General features: G+C 40.8%; 1 long non-coding RNA gene across 1 annotated transcript; it reads right to left on the reverse strand.

Moving 5' to 3' along the window:
• Nucleotides 1-338: 338 nt before the first annotated feature.
• LOC121014978 (uncharacterized) lies at nucleotides 339-1,527 on the reverse strand. The gene is made up of 2 exons (XR_005783546.1): nucleotides 1,346-1,527; nucleotides 339-1,145 (listed from the first exon to the last, which is right to left on the reverse strand). It is a non-coding gene; the product is annotated as an uncharacterized LOC121014978 (long non-coding RNA).
• Nucleotides 1,528-9,026: the final 7,499 nt, after the last annotated feature.

Raw genomic sequence — 9,026 nt, forward strand, 5'->3', positions numbered from 1 at the left:
AAATGATTGATGGCTTCTTTTCTGGAATGGTGAAACCTCGATCAAGCCAGAATGCTGAGGCTAACTAACTTAGCCAGTTGTTATTGCCAGTTTGAAATGTTTGAAATACAAAATGCACACAAAAAAGGGTAGATGTCAAGGATGTATAGCTTGATGAATTTTCCCAAACTGAACACATCTGTGTAATCAGCACCCATTTCAAAAAAACACACCCCAGAAGCTTCCCTCCCTACCTCCTCTAGTCCTTAACTGACCGCACCCACCAAGGGCAATCCCTCTCCTGGTTTCTAGCAGCATAGGTGGGGCCCACCTGTTTTTGAACTTTATAGAATCTTTCAGTTTCAGTATACCTCCACTTTTTTTTTTTTTTTTTTTTTGATTTTTTGGTCTGGTTTCATTCACTCAGCATGAGACTCGCCCATGTCGTATAGAGAGGGTTCACCATCACTGCTTTTTAGAGCAAACTGTTTCTCTGTGTAAAATCTCTCCTATCAGATATTCGCTTTCCACACATAAAAATAGTTAACATGCTGATGTTAAGGCTTTCTTTTTCCAATTTCTAACCCTCCCTCCCCAAATGGGGTTTCCTAAAAGGGTTCGGCAAGGAAACTTTTCACGATGGAAAGGAAGACGCCGAATTCCCGTTAATTCTGGTTTGTTTAGAGTTTTCTACAATGGAAGGTACTCACAGGGGAAGTATAAGGATGCGTGGGGAACGGCAGCCACTATTCATCATCCACATTTGCCAGGTTGGTGTAACCGGCTTCCTGTGTAATTTTCTAGTCGCTTGAGGACAGGAAGGGACGCTGCCCCCACGTGGCTCCTGTGGCAGTGCCCAAACCAAAGCGGGGGCCTGGCCCAGTTGTGACGACCAGTCTCTGGTGCTGACCTATTCTGCTCGTCACCACCTGCTCTCTTATACTGCCCCTCAAGGAGGCCATGATTTTGACCGTCTTTTTCATCCACAGGTACATACCACCTAGGAACGATGGAATCTGCTGGTCTGATTATTTGTTTCGCCACCACTTATCACCTCCGTTGGGATCTTAGCGATCATATGAGTAAGGCAATATTTCGAGACCATGCCATGACGCTTTGTGTGTAATTGTGTCTGTATACCCGAGATCCTTGAAGATTGAGCATCTCTAAAGTAGAAGAATATAAGTTGAACAGGGAACCCTAGTGAGAATATGAATCTTCTACAGGCCATAGGGAACAGTTTATGATTCCATACTCAGGGGTAGGGTCTGTTAGCACCATCAGAATTCTCCAGCAGTCAGGTCTGTCGCACGCAGAAGATTGGGAGGACCCCAGAATCTGGTGCCTCCCTTGTGCCTCTCTTTACCTGCTTTGTCATGGTCGCACTGGGGAAATTCAGCTTTCCTCACTCTTCAAAATATTGGTCATCTCTTCCTTTTTCTTAGGCAATTGCTTGAACAACTTGCCTTATGTGAAGTGTTTGCTCAACAATAATGATCGTATTGTGCACGTGTATCTCTCCCAGGGATGATGGCATGTTAATAGAAGATCCTGAATGCCTAAATCCAAAGAACAAATACCAAGTTTATTGGTTAACACAAAAATAATAATAGGCATTATGGTATGGAGCATTTGCTGGGTGCCGTGTGCTGTGTTAAGCTTGATAAAGGTATTATCTTCTTCAATCCTAGTCCCCTCACTTTATGAATGAAGCATAAAGCTCTAGTAATTTTCTCAAGGCCATATAGCTGACAAGTGGCCGAATTGTAATTGAGTTGAAACCAAATCCACCTGACTCAAGAACCAAGTTCTCAATCATAACAACATAGAGACTCTTTCATATTCTGCATTTCATTTTCTAGAGCAACAATTCTGCGTTTTACTGCTTTCTGCCATTATTTTGTTAGCTCTGTCACATAATGTGAACTTGTTTTTTTCCTCATGCCTGTTCCTGATGCCACTTCCTCTTTTCACTGAATCTAGCAGATAACAAGTTGTATGAAATAGTCTTCTGACTTTTCAGATTCATGAAGTAAAGCACTTTCTGGAGGAAGGTTTTTGCTTAGCTTATGGCTTGGTTTCTCTGGTGTACACAATATTTTATAACTTTTCAACCGTATCATATGATCTTTTTAATTGTGGTATACTTGATATACAATATTATATTTGTTTCAGGTGTACAACATAGTGATACAACATTTGTATACATCGCCAAGTAATCACTACCATAAATCTAGCTACCATCTGTCACTATGCAAAGATGTTACATATTATTAACTCTATTTCCTATGTTGTACATTGTATCCCCACGTCTTTATTTTAGAAGTAGAAGTTAGTACCTTTTAATCCCCTTTCCCTATTTTGCCCATTCTCCCACATTCCTCCCCTCTGGCCATCACCATCAGATTATTCTCTGTATTTATGAGTCTTTTTCTATTTTTTTTTAGTTAGGTTTTTTTTTTTTTTTTGGCTGTTGTTCATTTGTTTTTCAGATTCCACATATAAGTGAAATTATATGCTATTTGTCTTTTTCTCTGATTTATTTCACTTAGCATAAAAACCTTTAGGTCCATCTATGTTGTTGCAATCGGCAAGATTTCATTCTTTTTAAAAAAAATGTTTATTTATTTATTTTGAGACATAGAGAGAGTGTGCATGGGGGAGAGCAGAAAGAGAGGGAGACAGAGAATCCCAAGCAGGCTCTGCGGTGTCAGCATAGAGCCTGATGCAGGGCTCAAACTCACGAGTCGTAATATCATAACCTAGCAGAAACCAAGAGTTGGACGCTTAATGGACTGAGCCACCCAGGTGCCCCAAGGTTTCATTCTTTTTTACAGCTGAGTAATGTTCTATTGTATATATACACCACTTCTTTATCCACTCATGTATTGATGGACACTTAGGTTACTACCATCTCTTGGCTATGTAAATAGTGTTGCAATGAACATGGGGTGCATACATCTTTTTGAATTAATGCTTTCATTTTCTTTGGGTAAATACCAAGAAGTGGAACTGCTGAATCATATGGTAATTCTACTTTTAATTTTTGAGGAATCTTCATACTGTTTTCCAGAATGGCTGCACCAGTTTGCATTCCCACCAATAGTGCACAGGGTTCCCTTTTCTCCACATCCTCACTGACACTTATATCTTGTCTTTTTGGTAATGGTCATTCTGACAGGTGTGAGGTGATCTCTCAATCTGGTTTTGATTTGCATTTTCCTGATGATTAGTGATGTTGAGCACCTTTTGTGTGTGTGTCTGTTAGCCATCTGTATGTTTTCCTTGAAGAAATGCCTATTTAGATTCTCTGCCTGCTTTCAAATTGAGTTGTTTGGATTTTTGATATTAAGTTGTGTGAGTTATTTATATATTTTGGATATTAACCCCCCATAGTTATATCATCTGCAAATATCTTCTCCCATTCCGTGGGTTGCCTTTTCATCTTATTCACAGTTTCCTTTGCTGTTGCAAAGGCTGTTCAGTTTGATGTGATCCCATGTGTTTATCTTTATGGTTGTTGTCCTTGCCTTCGGAGACACTGAGTTTAGTTTTTTATATGGTGTAAGAAAGTGGTCCGGTTTTCCCAACACCACTTATTAAAAACTGCCTTTTCCCCGTTGTATGGGTTCCTCTTTATTATGAAGCATTTATTTTCCCTACTATTTAGTTTCCATGATTTTGACTTGTTGATCTTCATTGTCTGTTGTCATTCACAAATTCAAACAGATAGTTTTAAGTAATCATCTTACACATTGAAGCTTCTTAGGACAGGGGTGAAGTAGCAGGCCGTACAGAGTGGAAACCCTGAACTGCCAGCAGGTGGGCCACCAGGCAGGGGATCCCAGGTCCCATTTCGGAGGAGTAGCGTGTATATATATATATATATATATATATATACACACACACTATGTAGTGTGTGTAAATATTTATATATACACACACTATGTAGTGTGTCCCCCCACAATGCACCCACATGTCAAGATTAGGCAATTTAGAGGAGGAAGCCAGACGGTGGCAAAATCTTACTCATTTGTGGGGCAGGATGGAGCCTTTGTGCCGTCGTTGTGGTCACTGGAAACACATTAAATTACATTAAGGTATTGAAGACAAGGAGGTCGCTGATGTTGCACTTACCCCATCATCTTCCCAGAATTCCTGCAGCCTGAGCCTCCGATTATGGAATCTTTTGAAACTGAAATAGCCCAGGGAGGATAGCTTTTAGAAGAGAAGCATCCCTGTGATCACATCACAGCTGCTGCCACTTGGCCTGAACAGAGCCCCACGGTGCCGAGGTGCGTGAACACGCAACACGCACTTTGCTGCTGCTGTTGCAGCTCTGACTTGTGCAGCTTTGTGCCCAGGTAATGCGTGCTGTGTGGATGTTCTGGAAGCATTCGTGGCGCCACAGAGGCCCACAGAATAATGTACAGTGGCTTCTCTCTGGGCCAAATGAGGTCTTAGAAACCGCCTGGTGACATGGAAAGAACATGAGCTTTGAAGTCAGACTTTGTGGCCTTGGATTCAGGAAGTGGCTCTAGTATTTACTAGATCTGCAGTCCTGGACAAGGCAACTAGCTGGTTTAAGCTTCCATCTATCATCTGTGAAGTGTCACTGATAGCCTGCAATCAATATATCATATTAGTAATTACTGTTTTTAAGTCAGTTCCTCCCACTAGGCTGAGGCCCGTAGGCCTCACCTACCTTATTATGATCTTGAGGTATGATCCTTCTGTCCCTACTTTCTTGAGGGTTTTTATCAAGGAAGGATGCTGTATTTTGTCAAATGCTTTCTCTGCATCTATTGAGAGGATCGTGTAGTTCTTGTCCTTTCTTTTATCGATGTGATGTATCACATTGATTGTTTTGCGGATATTGAACCAGCCCTGCGTCAGGTATAATCCCACTTGGTCGTGGTGAACAATTTTTTTAATGTATTTTTGGATCCGGTTGGCTAATATCTTGTTGAGGATAATTGCATCTATGTTCATCAGGGAAATTAGTCTATAGTTCTCCTTTTTAGTGGGGTCTTTGTCTGGTTTTGGAATCAAGGTAATGCTGGCTTCATAGAAGGAGTTTGGAAGTTTTCCTTCCATTTCTATTTTTTGGAACAGCTTCAAGAGAATAGGTGTTACCTCTTCTTTAAATGTTTGGTAGAATTCCCCTGGAAAGCCATCCGGCACTGGCCAGATGTTTTTTGGGAGACTTTTGATTACTAATTCGATTTCTTTACTGGTTATGGGTCTGTTCAAATTTTCTATTTCTTCCCGTTTCAGTTTTGGTAGTGTATATGTGTCTAGGAATTTGTTCATTTACTCCAGATTGCCCATTTTATTGGCATACAATTGCTTGTAATATTCTGTTATTATTGTTTTTATTTCCACAGTGTTGGTTGTGATCTCTCCCTTTCATTCTTGATTTTACTTATTTGGGTCTTTTCCTTTTTTTTTTTTTTCTTTTTTTTTTTTTTTTTTGATCCAACTAGTGGCTAGTGGTTTATCAATGTTGTTAAGTTTTTTAAAGAACCGGCTACTAATTTCATTGATCTGTTCTACTGGTTTGTTGTTGTTGTTGTTGTTGTTGTTTGTTTGTTTGTTTGTTTCTTTCAATAGCATTGATTTCTGCTCTCATCTTTATTATTTCCTGTCTTCTTCCAGTTTTGGGTTTTATTTGCTGTTCTTTTTCCTGCCCTTTAAGGTGTAAGGTTACATTGTGTATCTGAGACCTTTCTTCCTTCTTTAGGAAGGCCTGGATTGCTATATACTTCCCTCTTCTGACCACCTTTGCTGTGTCCCAGAGGTTTTGGACTGTGGTGTTATCATTTTCATTGGTTTCCTTGTATTTTTTAATTTCCTCTTTAACTTCTTGGTGAGCCCATTCATTCTTGAGTAGGATGGTCTCTGGTCTCCAAGTATTTGTTATCTTTTCACGTTTTTTTCTTGTGGCTGATTTCGAGTTTCATAGTGTTGTGCTCTGAAAATATGCAGGGTATGATCTCGATCTTTTTGTACTTGTTGAGGGCTGATCTGTATCCCAGTATGTGGTCTATTCTGGAGAACATTGTAGGTGCACTGGAGAAGAATGTGTATTTCACTGCTTTAGGATGAAATGTTCTGAATGTATCTGTTAAGTCCATCCGGTCCAGTGTGTCATTCAAAGCCATTGTTTCCTTGTTGATTTTCTGATTAGATGATCTGTCCATTGCTGTGAGTGGGGTGTTGAAGTCTCCTACTATTATGGTATTACTATCGATGAGTTTCTTTGTGTTTGTGATTAATTGATTTATATATTTGGGTGCTTTCAAGTTTGGTGCATAAATGTTTATAATTGTTAGGTCTTGTTGGTGGATAGACCCCTTAATTATGATATAATGCCCTTCTTCATTTCTTGTTACAGTCTTTATTTTAATGTCTAGATTGTCTGATATAAGTATGAGTACTCTGTCTTTCTTTTGGTGACCATTAGCATGATAGATGGTTCTCCATCCCCTTGCTTTCAATCTAAAGGTGTCTTTAGGTCTAAAGTGGGTCTCTTGTAAACAGCATATAGATGGATCTTGCTTTCTTATCCATTCTGTTACCCTATGTCTTTTGATTGGAGCATTAAGTCCATTGATGTTTAGAGTGAGATATGAATTTATTGCCATTATGTTGTTTGTAGAGTTGGAGTTTCTGGTGGTGTTCTCTGGTCCTTTCTAGTCTTTGTTGCTTTTGGTATGTATGTATGTATGTATGTATTCTCATCTTTTCTCCCTTCAGAGAGTTTCCCTTAAAATTTCTTGCAGGGCTGGTTTAGTGGTCACAAACTCCTTTAATTTTTGTTTGTCTGGGAAACTTTTAATCTCTCCTTCTATTTTGAATTACAGCATTGCTGGATAAAGAATTCTTGGCTGCATATTTTTCCGATTCAGCACATCGAATATATCCTGTCACTCCTTTCTGGCCTGCCAAGTTTTTTGGATAGGTTTGTCTGCTGCAAACCTGATCTGTCTTCCCTTGTAGGTTAAGGACTTTTTTTCCCTTGCTGCTTTCATTATTCTTTCCTTGCCTGAGTATTTTGTGAATTTGATTATGATATGCCTTGTTGATGGTCAGTTTTTGTTGAATAATGGGAGTCCTCTGTTCTTCCTGGATTTTGATGTCTATGTCTTTCCCTGGGTTACAAATTTTTCTGCTATGATTTGCTCACGTAACGCTTCTACTCCTATTTCTCTCCCTTCCTCTTCTGGGACCCCTATGATTCTGATGTTGTTCCTTTTGAATGAATCACTGATATCTCTAATTCTTAAATCGTGCTCTTTTTTTCTGCTTCATTGTTCTCCATAAGTTTGTCCTCTATATCTCTGATTCTCTGCTCTGCCTCAACCATCCTTTCTGCTGTGGCATCTATTTGAGATTGCAGCTCAGTTATAGCATTTTTTATTTCATCCTGAGTAGCTTTTACTTCTTTTACTCTGCATAAAGGGATTATAATCTATTTTTAACTCCAGCAGTATTCTTATTATCATGATTCTAAATTCTGGTTCAGACATCTTGCTGGTATCTGTGTTGGTTAAGTCCCAGGCTGTAGTTTCTTCCTGCTATTTCTTTTGGGGTGAATTCCTTCATTTCATAATTTTTAAGGGAGAAAAGGAATTAATGAGGTAAAAAAATAAATTAATAAATATTAAAATTAAAAAAAATTAAAATTAAAAAATTAAAAAATTAAAAACAACACACACACACATCAAATACATGATGTGAGACCCTCAGTGTGTTTTGGTCTGGGTGTTGAAAGGGGCTTGACAGATTAGAGAAAAAAGGGTAAAAAAGAAAAAAAAGGAAATTGTTTGAAAATTTGAAAAAAATGAATACACTGAAGTAGAAGAATAAAATGAAATGATGGAAGTAAAATAGAATTTGAAAAAAATATACACAAAAGTAAAAAATATAGTAGAAAAATATTAAAGAAAAAAATTTTAATAAAAATTGAAAAGAAAAATAAATTTTTTCTCTTTGTATTCAAGAAAAAGAAATGAAATGAAAAAGAGGGGAACAAAAGAAAGAAAATTGAATAGATGGACCAGTGAACAGACTGAAATACAAGTGAAATTACTTCGTTTTCCCCTAGAAGTCAAACTATGACTTCTTTCTAGTCCATAAACTAAGCAAGCGGAGAGATTTGTGTTCCTGAAGAGCGAGGTTAGCCCAGTTGGGCGGGGCTTAGTGTAACGGCTCCGTTCTCCACTAGATGGCGCTGCGTAGCTTACTGGGGTGGGTTGTCGTGGCGCTTCTAGGTGCGTATGCGCATGCGCGGGAATGGTGACAATGGTGTGGCCCAGCTACCCCCTCTCTAGTATCGAACTCCCTTCTCCCGGATTAGTTTAGCAATCCGCACCAGTCTTCTGTCTTCGGCTTCCGCCCACTCCCCGCTCTTACACTGTCCGTGACCAAGCCCCAGGCAGCACCTCCCTCCTGAGTTTTATCTCAGATGCGGCTGTGTCTCCGACCCCTTACTTCTGAGGGACCGCGGCTCTGACCCTTTCTGCCCCTCTGCGGAGGGTCTCACCGAGCAATGGCCAGGTGCCGGCCGCACCCGGGAACGTTCGCGGGCCGTGCTGCTGCCCACGCCCCGAGACTGCAGCAGGGGGCCAGCCCGCCCCAGAGAAAGTTTGCGCCACGTGTAGCAGCCTCGTTTCTGGGATTATGGAAAATCACCACACGCATCTGGCACCGGGCTCCGCCCCCAGCGACCTTGTTCCAGCACCAGCGAATGTGGCCGTTCTCCCGGGTCCGCCGGGGTCTTTGCCTGTGCGGGGGCCAGGCTGCCTCTACCAGGTGGCCTCCCAGCGGGGGAACCGCCTCTCCCGTGTGGCCCGAAGCCCCCCGGACTCCACTCTGCTCCTGGGGATTCGCCCTTCCCACCCGAGCGCCGCCAGGTATGGAGCTGCGGAGTTTCAGCCTCTGCTCCCCCTGTTTACAGAGTCTTCAGGGAATTTACAGCCTCTCCTTTCTCCCTTTTTAGTCCAGTCCCTGCGGCTGTTTCTACTTTTCCGCTTTCTCTCCAG

The sequence above is a fragment of the Herpailurus yagouaroundi genome, unplaced genomic scaffold (assembly GCF_014898765.1).
Source record: "Herpailurus yagouaroundi ecotype Mexico unplaced genomic scaffold, PumYag 205, whole genome shotgun sequence".
NCBI lineage: Eukaryota > Metazoa > Chordata > Mammalia > Carnivora > Felidae > Herpailurus > Herpailurus yagouaroundi.